This window comes from Pogonomyrmex barbatus, unplaced genomic scaffold (genome assembly GCF_055798465.1).
Source record: "Pogonomyrmex barbatus isolate J1 unplaced genomic scaffold, ASM5579846v1 scaffold2, whole genome shotgun sequence".
NCBI lineage: Eukaryota > Metazoa > Arthropoda > Insecta > Hymenoptera > Formicidae > Pogonomyrmex > Pogonomyrmex barbatus.
In genome coordinates, this window is record NW_028297116.1 from 24,690,827 (window position 1) to 24,704,925 (window position 14,099).

At 37.4% G+C, this 14,099-nt stretch overlaps 1 pseudogene; it reads right to left on the minus strand.

Annotated features, from left to right (window-relative positions):
- Positions 1-11,980: 11,980 nt before the first annotated feature.
- Positions 11,981-12,874, minus strand: LOC148936819 (uncharacterized; annotated as a pseudogene).
- Positions 12,875-14,099: the final 1,225 nt, after the last annotated feature.

A 14,099-nucleotide genomic window follows, 5' to 3' on the forward strand; every position in this document is an offset into this window, starting at 1 on the left:
ACGAACCCTTATTCGAGAACGCAAATACGACCCCACAGAGAATTCCTAACAGAAATTAACAATTATTTAGCCCAACGAAAGGATAATGTAGCAATTTTTGTGACAAACCAAGGAGAACCGGTAGATCAAGGGGCACAAGATTTAGCTAGACACAACTTAATACCCGAGATAACAAACGTTGAGATAGGAAAGGCCAAAATAATGGAGAACAAGAAACGATACATTATTGCATTAATATTGGAGAAGGAAGTATCCGAAATCATTGAACGAGATAACTTGAAACTTGCCATAGGATCCTTGCTCAACGCCGCGCGCGAGCTAAACTTAGAATCAATATCAATAAGCAAGGGAGCGATAGGAAACATACAGTGGAACACCACGTATAAAATATTAAGAGATACGTTTTGGAATGAAGCAACAAAAATTATAATATGCACACACAAGGTTAGCACACCGCCAGCCGAACAGAGACGCGATATAATCATCGAAAACCATGCGTCCGCAATAGGAGGCCATAAAGGCATCACAAAAACGTATGAAAGAATGAAAGAAAAATACTATTGGCCACAAATGAAAAAAGACGTACAAAACGAAATTAACAATTGTCGTGAGTGCCAGGTAAAGAAATTAGTAAGAATAAAACCACGTCGACCTATGGTCCTCACGGACACGCCTGAAAAGGCATTTGATAAAATCTCAATGGATATCATGGGTCCGCTACCCGTAACAAATTCCGGAAATCAATATATACTCACAATACAAGACCTGCTCACAAAACATTCCACAGCCATCCCTCTGAAAAACCCAGGTGCCATCGATGTGGCAGATGCCTTGACACATGACTTTATCTGCATTTACGGAGCACCTAAAGCTATCCTAACTGACCAGGGAACGCACTTTCTGAACAACTTAATGAAAAATATAGCTCGAAAATTCAAAATTAAGCAGTTTAAAACCACTGCATATCACCCACAGTCAAACGGATCGGTGGAACGCTCTCATCATGTACTATGGGAATATCTAAAACAATTCGTCAATATGAACAATGAATGGGATAAATGCCTTAAAATAGCAAATTTCTCTTATAATACCAGCGTACATGAAGGAACGCGTTTTATACCACACGAATTAGTTTATGGAAAACTAGCTCGTACGCCTATCGATAAGGACAATTTAGACGGCGAACAAAACGAAAGTTATGCGAACTATTTAGAAAACTTGTACGACAAAATTTCACAAGCACAGAGCATAGCTCGTGATAATCTAATTAAGGCAAAACATAGATCTAAACAGTACTACGATAAAAAATCGAGAGAAAATTTAAAGGTAGGAGACGATGTATATCTGTTAAAGGAACCTATTAGAAATAAACTCGCTGACCAGTATATGGGTCCGTTCGAAATTATACAATTGTTAGAAAATAATAACGTAAAAATTTTGATCAAACATGGCAAAACCAAGATAGTACACATAGACAAATTAAAGAGGGCAGGGAGTCGGAGCCCCCACCTCGCTGAACCCCCACCAGGCATCGAAGAAGACACTACCGAAGATGAGCCTGAAGGGATCAGAACACATCCAACCACCACAGCCAAAACATGGCCCTACACCTAGTAGCAATCCTCATTTTACCTACCCTCACGACCGCACTGACCGGATACAATTGTGGAGGGAATGGACTGAACATAACTACGTTGTCGCTCCTTGACATAGGGAAATGCGACTTAGAACATATTGAACCCATTAAAACGGACATATTCATTCAATTACTCCAAACCTCAGAATTCGAAACACTCAATGTCTACCAGTGCAAACTCGAAATAGATCGAAATATTTACCATTGTGGGATGCATTCCCACGTATCCGAAGGTCGTAACCGAAGGAAAAAAGGAATATGTCAAGGAAATGGGAGCATATAATTGCAAAAAGCTCCACGAAACAGGAACAGCAACGTTGGGCAACGCCGTTGTCGATCGCCTCATCGTTAACTCAATCAACTATCGTAGTGTTACGCTAGCTGGAATCGCTTACAGCGACGGACGATGCGCCGGAGCACAATACACAGACGGGTATGGCACATGGGAGGACGTAATAGTCCAAGCCACCGTCAGAATTACTCTGAGAACCTTCACAACTCCATTAAAAAGAACAGCAGACAAAATTACGCTGAACTCAGGAACACAATGCACAGCATCCCAAGGAGGATGCAATGACTACGACGGTACCGAAACTTATTGGATCGTCCCACCATACGACAGTTGTCATTTCAATAGATACGATGTCCTGTATGAAGGAACAGCGGTAAAGTTGTCTCCACGAGATAACCAAACAGCACCTGAAATATATACCGTAACCACAGACGACACTACATTTGCATTAGCTCGAACCACAGAAGTTAATGTATGCGGATATAAGCTCTACCATACAGAGCACCCCAAATTATTAATATTCGAAACTCAAAGAGGAAGAATTTTCCAATCTAAAACCCGCATATCTGTGGACAACCTCGACATCTTCACATATGTAAATTCAAAGTTTGTATATGTGGAAAAACATGTTAAAACCCAACTAACGAGGTTATATAGAGACATCATGGAACAGAAATGTGCTATGGAGCAACAAATATTACAAAACGCTCTATCATTATCCAGCATAGCGCCAGATGAAATGGCATTTCGGATTATGAAGGCCGCGGGATACACGGCAGTTACAGCCGGTGAAATAATCTACATTATCAAATGTGTCCCAGTGCAGTGTCGAACGACGCACGGAAGAATGCTATAACGAGCTACCAGTAACGTACAAAAATAATTCATATTTTCTCCTACCTCGATCCCGAATACTTACAAAAACCGGGACGATCAAGGATTGTAACGAGCTCCTACCAAACCTATTCAAAATAGACGAAATATGGTACAGAGCAACTACTAACATGGTGGAATCATTGCCGCCACCAGTAATACAACCACTGACCAAACCCGCATGGAAATATGTGAGCCCAGATACACTGGCCACTAGCGGAATATATACAACGGAAGACCTTGATAGACTACGGAACCATATTATGTTCTCCGTGGAAAAACCTTCCATGCTAAACACCATAGCTAGAGGAGCCATGGGACAAGACGTTCCTCGTGGAAGCATATCCATGATCAACCTTCTCGACGAAGAAGCTCTTGATCACATTGCGGAAAGCGCAGGCAAACGCCTCTGGGATGGATTCATCACTTTTGGCTCCGCCAGCGCCGGAGTATTAGCACTATTTATTATCGGGAGACTGATAAAACTAGTAATAGATACTCTAATCCATGGGTACGCGATCCATTCGATCTATGGATGGAGCCTCTATCTGCTAGGTGCATTATGGTCATCAGTGACCAGCCTGATATTATTCTTGGGAAAATCCCGAAGGAACAAGGACGATGGTGGTAAAGAAAGAACATTCATTGCGGAATACCATCCAGCAGCACCAGTGGAAGACTCTACCAACAACGCTCAGCCAGGAATGAGCGAACAAATAAACGAACAACGAACGGACAACGACGAACTATCTTACGTAAAATTAAGGAAAATACTGTTACAAAAATAAGAAAACTATAATGTCAGTATAAGTAGCTATAATACGAAAAATGTGAGTCCATCGACGCACATTTTTAAATAAGGGGGGGGGTGTCACGTCAAGCGCGTAGACATACCTTTTTCAAAACATATTTTTCTTCATTATATTCCTCACAGTTTATTCAATTCTAATTATAACGTTCAATTCCATTATTTCAGTGTCATATATATATATATATGAATATATAAAAAAAAATAAATAATAAAAGACGTGATGCGTCCCTGGGTAAAGAACATCCCCACCACGGGAGCCGCTGGTGCTCCCCCACATGACCACCGGGGCCCTACCATCAGCGCCTCCCACGCAAGCGCCGCCGCTCCCACCAGAGTGCCGCCGCACTTCGAGCCGCCGAAAACGAAGGAGTCCAGTGCAGAGGCTCCTTCGTGCAGTTCACATCGAGTCTCCAGCCAGGAAGGTTCCTGGCTCGTGAACACATCCTCTCCTAGGATCGGATGCGAGTACTCTAAGTTTAATCCTCGGCACGTTAGCGTGTTAAACCGAGAGTTTTCTTTATTTCAATTCCAATTTAAGATCTCTTTGCGATGCCACCGAAACGTCGCCACCGTTCAGGCCGAAAACAATCACTGAAAAAACTTTTTAATAAATTGAACTATCAACTTCCGCGACATTTGCGAAATCTACTGGGTGTCGAGCCAGCCTACGACGAAAACTACGAACAATTATTCTCCGGAAGCTTTTGGTCACCGAAGCCGCCTCCAACGTGGAAGCTGACCCCCATCACCTTCCGTATCCCGAGATTGCCGCCGCTACGGATGCTCGCCACGGATCCGCGGAAGAAGAGATATATGGAAATTAGGAGTAAAATCCTCTACAACTATTATTAAAGGTAGGACAGATTTTTATTGCTGCATGTACTCGAATTTAGAGAACCGCCAATGTGCAGGGGACAACTCGAGAGACCGCGAAAAACGAAAACTTCCCCTGCTGCAATATACACGCGTCGCATAAGTCTTTGCCATTGCATTACTGAATTCGGTTATGGGTTGTTCGGTATCGCCAGTGATTACAATGACGCGGGACTTTTGTGCCATCAGTGCAAGCTAGACTGTGAACGAATTCACCCCGAACAACAATTTCGATTGGTATTAAGACATTTTATTCATATCGGAAATAGTCCGGTGTCGCGAAAGTGCGAGCACTGCCCGACCGAGTTGTCCATTTGTCGTGAAATAAATAATTGTGACGCATGCATCGACGCCTTCGTTGCTTTTCTAAACCATTTACGAGAAGGAGATCAAACATTCGAGTCGTTGCCAGACCCGACTATCATAGACGTTGACAACAGTATCGGGACGCACGAAATTATTTTCTCAAGAAGACTTAGTTTCTTCCTACATAACTTACATAGGCGAAATACCCAACGAGACGATTAAGGTCTCTCAATCAAACAGAATCTTTGCCGCTCGAGATTCCGTCATCTAAATTTAAATCACTACAAACTTTTAATCTAGAACCTTTGCCGCTCGAGGTTCCTTACCATTACCAAAATAAAATTTTTGGAATTTCCCCCATACAGCCCGGTGCGAATACGATTCGATAAAATCAAGTCAAATTTCGCTCGGACAAAACGACGTTGCGTCATTCGTGACGTAACAAACTAATATAAAATATATTGTATACGAGGTCTGTTCAAAAAATAAGCGAACTTTTTTTACGCGGCAACAAAGCGTCCTAGCGACGTGCCGTTGGCAGCACTGTATCCGTCACAATCTCCCAAGTAACCACATTGTTTCACATTGTTGATATCTCGTTTAATTTCCGAGCTATTGTTATTTGAGTGAAAGGTGATACAATATTCGTGACGATTTTTGCAATGTCTGATTTACGGGAGTAATGATGCAACGTGAAATTTTGCGTGAAAACATTTTGGGGAAAACATTTACGGAAACGTTTTTGAACTTTTGAAGCAAGCTTATGGAGATGATGCTCTAGGTCGGACACAGTGTTACGAATGGTTCTTCCGATTCAAAAGTGTCAATCAATTGAAGATGATCTTCAACCAGGAAGGCCTTCGATTTCAACTGGTAGCGCTCACATTCAGAAAATCAAGGATTTGCGCTAACCATCATCATCGTCTAACTATCAGAGAACTTGCAGAAGAGGTTGGAATCTCAATTGATTTGTGTCATGAGATTTTAAATTTAAAACCAAAAAATTAAACATGCATCGAGTTGCAGCAAAGTTTGTTCCTCGTTTGATGACTGAAGAGCAGAAGGACATCGAGTAAACGTTTGCAAGGAACTCCTTGAACAAGCTGATGATGACGAAACATTCATGCAAAGGATCATCACAGGAGACGAGTGTTGGGTTTATGGCTACGACATTGAGACAAAAGTCCAGTCATCACAGTGGATTGACAAAGGATCTCCACACCCAAAAAAAGCGTGACAGTCTCGATCCAATGTTAAAGTGATGTTCACAGTTTTTTTTCGATGTCAATGGAATTGTGCATTTCGAATTTTTGCCTCAAGATCAAACAGTCAACCGTCATTACTATGCAAGCGTTTTAAAAAGATTGCGCGAGAAAATTCGCAAAAAGAGACCACAGTTGTAGAGACAACTCATGATTCCTTCACCATGACAACGCGCCTGCCCACTCAGCTTTGTCAATTCGCGAGTTTTGTGCCAAAAATCAAATGACTGTCCTCCCCCAGCCACCCTACTCCCAGACCTCGCTCCATGTGACTTTTTTTTGTTTCCAAAATTAAAATCAGTGCTGAAAGGACGCCGTTTCGATACCATTGATAACATTAAGGAAAATTCGTCACGGATACTGAAGGATAGATTCCGAAAGAAGCTTTCCAGAACTGCATGGCGAAGTGAAACACCGCTGGGACAAGTGTGTGAATAGAGGAGACTGTACTTTGAAGGAGACAAGGATTAAACATCTATAAGAACATCTGTTGAATAAAAATATTATTAAAAAAAAAGTTCGATTATTTTTTTAACAGATCTCGTATAATATATTTATCAGAAAACTGAAAATTCTATTTTCTTATACTAACAAGTACTAACAATATATTATTAATAATGAATCTCTTTCTCTCTCCAATGGCTCTACAACCAATTCGGGCCCCGACCTCCACCAATCTGCACCTCCACTCATTCCTATCCCTCACCATCCTTCTCCAACTGCCAGCTTCTATTTTCCTCGCATCACCATTCTTCCACCACGCCATCCTTCCATCTTCTTCTTAGTCTGCCTCTGGTCATCTTTCTCCCCTCCACTCATTTTGCAGGATTTTCTTAGGGATCCTGTTTTCCTCCATCCTTACGACATGACCAATCCACCACAGTCTTTGTAATCTTACAAAACTTGAGAACTGGTGCTTCCTTTTTCTATATTCTAGGTATAGCTCATGATTATATTTTTCCAGCAACCCTGATCGCATATAAGTCCCAATATACGCCTTAATATTTTTCTCTCAAATATGTTTATTTTATCTATCGTTTTTTGTATCATGATCCACGTGTCACAGTTATAGCACAGAATCGATCTTATGATGGTTTTATATATCCTCATCTTTGTCTTCCGATGAATTTCTTTATATCTGAAAGCTAGCATTAATGCAAAATATGCTTTATTAGCCAGCATTACTCTCCTCTGTATTTTTTCTTCCGACTCATCCTGCAATATGTTGGTTTCGATGTGAAATTTTGTACTGTTTTCCATCCCCAGTGTGAGGTTCTCTCGTGCTTGTCCTTTTCTGGTCTGGCTAAGCCTTTTTGTTTTTTTCATATTGACCAATAGTCTCACTTCTTCTGCTTTATTCCTTAGTTCCAAGAAGATCTTCATTGCGATCGTTATTCTGCTTGCCGTGATATTAATATCATCTGCTGCTATTTGCACTGATTTATTTGCTAGGAGGCCCGTGCTATTTTCTGTCAATTTTCTAATTATGTGTTTTAACGCTTAAAGAGTTGGAGCCAATCCATCCCCTTGTTTTAATCTTCTTAGTATCTTTATAAGTTCCATGAATTGATTTTGTACTCGTATGTATGCCTCTGTATGGTATAATGTGATTTGAACTAATCTTACCAGGTTTCGGTATCTTACCAGTTTTCGGTATCGAATTCCCGCATTACTGCATATAGTTTCTCCCTATCTATCGAGTCATATGCCTGTTTGAAATCTACGAAGATTTGATGGATGTCTACGTTATACTCCCATCCTTTACTAACTCAGAGAACATGACGTCTTAAAGACATCTAAAAGACGTCTTAAATATTATAAGACATCTTATTAAATTATTAAAAAGACGTCTTAAAAACATCTTTAAGACTCAATATATGACGTCTATTGGATGTCTTATTTTTCAATAAATGACATTTTTAAGACATCTTTCAGGCATTTGGAATTTTTTGGACATTATATTAACATAAAAATTAATTATACAGAAAGTATTGACAAGAGAAAGACTACGAGCCAGAATTTGGAATTACTTAATAAATTGACACATCATTGATATAATAGTTATACAACTTTGATTCATCTATTGTAATCAGAAATCAATTTTGTCATTAGAAATGTTGAATAGATATTAAATCATTGATATACTGATTTAGTAAGTAATTCCAGCTTTCGTATTCTTCCTCTTGTCAGTACATTTCCGAATAGTTTCATCTTGCGTTCTTGTATATTATAATAATATAAAATATTGGAGTACTAAACTGATTACCAATTGTTTATAAGTTACATTATATCAAAATTGGTCATATCATTTATTTCAATCAATAAATATGTAGTCGAGTCTCGATAAATGTCACAGTCGATAATGTAAATAATTATATTTGGAACTGTCATTTAGAATTTTTAGAGGTTATATTGATGACAGATTGAAGTTATGAACATATGTTTTAGAAAAAATGTCTTTAACAGAAAGACGTCTTTCTGATATAGTCTTAAAAACGTTTTTAAAAGGATATCTTTAAAACGTCTTTCTCAAGACGTCTTTAAGATATGTCCAAAAGACGTATTGGTCCAAATGACGTCTTTTGATAAAGTCTTAAAGACGTCTCTTATAAGACGTTTTTTAAACGTCTTTTAGACATGCGTGCTGTCTGGGAAGTGTCAGTTTAACTGCAAATAGTTGGTCAATAGTAAATCTCCCTGGTCGGAAGCTTGCCTGATATTCCTGAATTATAATATTTCTTCCGTCACTGATTTGAGCCTCTTGTTTAGTATGTATGTAAAGATTTTGTACGTACTGTAGATAACAAAGATGTGCTCTTAATTTTTATACTGTAAGTTGTCACCTTTTTTATAAATGGGACATATAATGGATTTTTTTCCATTCACTGGGGAGTTGTTCTTGACTCCATATGTCTATAATTAATGAGTGTAGTTCTTCTATTAATTCATATCCTCCTGATTTAAAGAGTTCTGCCAGAATATTATTTATATCAGGTGCTTTATTGTTTCTAAGCATTTTTGTTGCCTCTAATATCTCCTGAATGATGGATAGCTCCACTTCTTCGTCGTTTGTTCTTAGTCTCTTCTGTGATATGCTTGTCCTTCTGGAGCTTGTCCGAGAAGTTCATTGAAGTAGTCTCTCCATACAGTTTTTACTTTTTCTATATCACTTATGATGTTATCATTCTTGTCCTTGCATAAGGTGATGAATGGTTTGTATCCTTCTCTTAGTTTCTTTAAATGTCTGTACGCATTTCTGATTTTTCTCTCTTTACTATTACACACTTCTTTCTTGTACTTCTCCACTATTTTTGTCCTCTTTAGTTCTTCGATGTTAAACTTTTCTTGTTTTTGTATTTGTTTCTTTTTATTTCTTGCTATTCTGCATCTTGCTTTTCTGCACCAGGAAGTGGTCCGAACCACTGCTCCTCTCCTTGTTTTAACGTCTAATATGCTAGTTGCCGTTCTTCTATCTATTAATATATGATCTATTTAGTTGACAGTTTTTCCATCCGGGGCGATCTAAGTTTCCTTACGTATCTCCCGATGCGAGAAAATTGTTGAGCTAATCACTATATTTCTACTTGTCACTAAGTCTATTAATATTTCTCTATTCTCATTTGTTTCCATGTGTAGGCTATGTTTTCTTATTGTGCCCCTATATACTTCATCTTTTCCAACCTTCGCATTCATATCTCCTATGATTAGTTTTATGTCGTTTTGAGGAGAATTGTTATATGCGTTTTCCAAGAGCCGATAAAATTCCATTTTTGTATTTTCCTCTTGTTCTTCCGTAGGGCTGTGTACATTTATAATTGTTAAATTAAAGAATTTTGTTGCTAGTCTCATCCTGCACATTCTTTCATTGATTGGTTGAAAGTCTAATATGTTACGTTTGAGACTTCTATTGACTATAAACACCGTGCCTAATTTCTTTCTTCCTTTCTCTTTTCTACTATACAATATAGTGAAATCTTGTGTCTCTTATTCTTCTTCTCTGTCATCTTGTCTCTTGTATTGCAGCTACCCCGACTCTATACCTCTTCAACGTCTCCATTAAATCCTTCTGCCCCCGATTTATATAACATTCTTACATTCTAAGTGTCTAAAGTGCCGTTTTATATAACGTTCTTACATTCTAAGTGCCTAAAGTGCCGGTTTATATAACGTTCTTACATTCTAAGTGCCTAAAGTGCCGGTTTATATAACGTTCTTATATTCTAAGTGCCTAAAGAGAATTCCAGGTTTCTTTGTCGTTGCCTATATATCCGTCCCTTCTGAGGCTTCTTTGATGGCTTCGTAACAATGAGTTTTCCGGGAATGAGTTGTTAGCTCATGGCCCAACCCCTTTTTCGGAGGATCATTTCTCCCTTCCTCGTCCGCCCTGATCTTGCTTTCCACTGAGATTGATTACTCCAGGGGTCCGCACTGCTCGCGGGCGCCCAATGTCCGCGGGCAACAGTTGAGCGCGCTAGGGCTAGCGTTAGGTCGCTAGGCGTAATAAAGAAAGGAGAAGGGATAGGAACGTCTGTTCGTTGAACGTGTTGTTCAAGGAGTCAAAAAATATTGTGTCGCAAATTCAGACTCAGAATTAGCATAAAATAATAACTATTTATATTTTAAATAAATATTTCTTATAACAATATTAAATAAACAATTCTTATAACATTTAATTAGTATTTGATTCATAGTTTTTCGATATTATGTACGATATATCAGATGTTATTGTTTTGGCACAACTTAAACGAATTATTGCATTCAAATGTGAATCTGTTAACTGTTTGCGTCGCGATTTATTTAATTTCATAATAAAGAAAATAATAAAAAATAATTGTTCATATGAATATGTAAAACCGAATATATTCATTATACATACTCATTATACTATACTCATTATATTACTATACTTATTATTATTACTTTGATTATCCATCACAAACGTTAGATTACAAGATCGCAAATGTGTCTGACTGTTCTAGACAAGAGCAAAATTTGATTATACCGTTGCTTAGTTATTGTTTATTGTGAGCGTTTAAGATTGATGTTTAGCAGATGTTTATTTTGAAACTGTTGGAAGTTTTCTTCGCGGAAAAAAAAACTATTCTTCTGGATTTAAAAATATAATTTTAAAGCGCTAATTTCTGTTAAACATGATATATGTATTCATAATTTTATAATTGTATTATAAGTTTATATTTTAATACATTGTTATTGTTTATATTATTGTTTTATTTCTTTGTTATATTTAAATTTTCGTTAAACATATTTAAATAATTATAATAATTTAATAATTATATTACACAATTTTTAATAAATTATATGCTAATAAATTATATGCACAAATTTTAACAACTTAGAATATTTAAAAATAGAAATAAGCATTTTAATTAAAATTTTCCTATAATGAATGCTTATTATTAGGACAATTAAAACATGCTAGGGTACATTTCTTTATTTGACTAATAAAAAAATTAATTAAATATAAGTTGTATTTATAAGAACTTATGCATTTTGAATCCTATATATTACAACATATTTTTGCATATTTCATCTTTAAACGATTTAGCTAAACTGTTATAAAAAAATTTTATGATATTACAAAGATTCAAATACTAGTAATTTAAGACTGCATTATCGTTCATATATACATGCAACGCTATTTTTGTAAGTATAAAATGCGAAACTTTATCCCAAGGTACAAAAAATATTAGATACGCTCCTGAGATGTGCACAACAGATGGACATTCGCGGGCACCCGCGGACATCCGTGCCCAATTTCAGCGTTTTGCCGACTTCTAGGTTATCCAGTCTCCGACAGGATTGTTCAGGTTCTCTAGGATTCGCCCGCGTAGCCTTTTGCTACGCTTCGTGGAGGTGAGGCTAGGAATTGAGTAGGAGAGACTATGCGATGCTAGCCAGAATCGTATATTGCGCATACAATACTCTATTTGAACTTTATTAATAATGAATAATAAAATAAAATTTAGTTTCTTTAAAAATAATTTTTTTATAATTTTAATTCTTTTTGGCGCAATAGTTAATGTCATTAGCAATATTATTGATAACTTTTAAAATATATATATCGTCTTCAGCTTGTTTTTCTTCCTTGCTGTTTCTCATTTTATTTGAATATATTGAATAATTAAATTTTTCCAACATTTTTGATGAGCAAACAAAATCTTTATAATAATATTTGTTCGAATAAAAATGAGATTTAATAATCAGTAAAGTAGTAAAGGGTTTAACATTTCCGTACCCATTCTATTCCTTATTTTGGTTTTTGTTGCATTCACTAAACATTCGTGATACTAAACATTTGTTCAATTGCTGTGTTTGACATAGATAAACTTAAAAATTTTAATATTCTGTTATTGTATTAAAAGAACCAGCATTTGTATGCTGTGCCACAATAAGCCAGAAACTGTAATTATTAACAAGTATATCTTTTCTATATAAAATATTCCAATCATGTAGTAAATGTAGACTTCAAAATTATTTTAGAAACAAAGAAAATAAGTCCTTTTATATCTTCCGTTGTATTTCCAATTTCAATATAATTTGATTGAAAGATGCAATTTATCTTATTCACTTCGTTAAGAATTGGTTTAAGCATAATTAAATATGAGTAATTAGTTTCATAATTCAACATTTTGTTTAATATTCTTTCTGTGTAACACTTTTCTTTACTTACTACTATTTTAAAATACATTTTTAATTCATCATAATATTCTAATATTATATTTATCACATTATATCTATTGTTGTAGCCAGACCTACAACTAACAATAAAAGTAATCCGCATGGCAACAAAATTAGTCTGCATGAAATTCGGAAAAAGTCTTTCGAAAGACGACACAAATGCGTGATCGCCAAAATTGCGACTAGTCTTTCGAAAGACCGCAGAAATGCATCACGCGAGAACATTGCGAAAAGCCTATCAGCAAATTCCTAAATTTGATGATTAATCAATATCACGCGATCAATCGACGCAACCGATCAGAATACTGATCGGGCATCGACCAGTTTATATAATCGACCATACAAGGCAGAGTCGGGAGAGTCGAAAATTACATGTCGTCCGGAATCGGACTTATAATAATTGCACGAGATATTATCGAATCTCGTAGCGAAGTTCACGCGAGCCGTACTATCAGCATTTCAGGTGACACATTCGGTCGTCGGCCGCCAGAGTAACGCGATACGCACCGAGTCACCCGACGACGTTTAATCGTGTGTAAAATATAATCGTTAATATATTAGGCATCTGTGCACTTGTGAGAATAAATCAATTAAAATAAAGAAAATATGTGTTAGTGAATTCAAAAAGATCCCTACATTCTTTTGATCCTGCTCGGAGTCCCAACTCCTTAGGCTTAACGAACCCGACTATCCCTAATATTAACATCGTAGCCCATCCGGGGTACAACATTTTGGTGGCAGCGGTGGGATTGTCAAAACCATCCCTAAGAACAACAACTTGAGAAGATCATCGTTGATCAAGCCAGCAAAATCAAAAGAGTAAGCCCCGACGTACTGCATTACGGGCAGAAAAAGGGAAAAATTTTCTTGAAAAAACAAAACTAAGACCTACAGTAATAGATTACAAGCTGCAGGCAGAAGAATTAAATTTTTTGTAAATCGGAAATATAAGACCTGTAGGAAACAGGTAGACGGAAAAGGCCCCGTCAAAAAATAAGCCGTCCACGAAAATTGTAGCAGTGTAGTGTAAAAATCAGCAGAGTGCCGACCTACGACCTACGAGTGTCCAGTGGCAGCGGAGCAATGATCAGAGAGTCCATGAGCACCAAGAGCCAGCCAGCGCCGACCGTGTACATTGACACCAGGCAGCAAGGATGCTTCACCGACACGCACTACTACACGCAACCAATTGACACGCCAGCACAAACAGCGACCATGCGAGTGTATTCAATCTGTCTTCTAATGTAAGTAAGAGAAAACCATATTTTGTAAAGCGAATGTCCGCAGCGAAGGACAGCTTAGCGAATGCGACCTGGCCAAAATCGCGGGCCAACAAACAACCCCGTA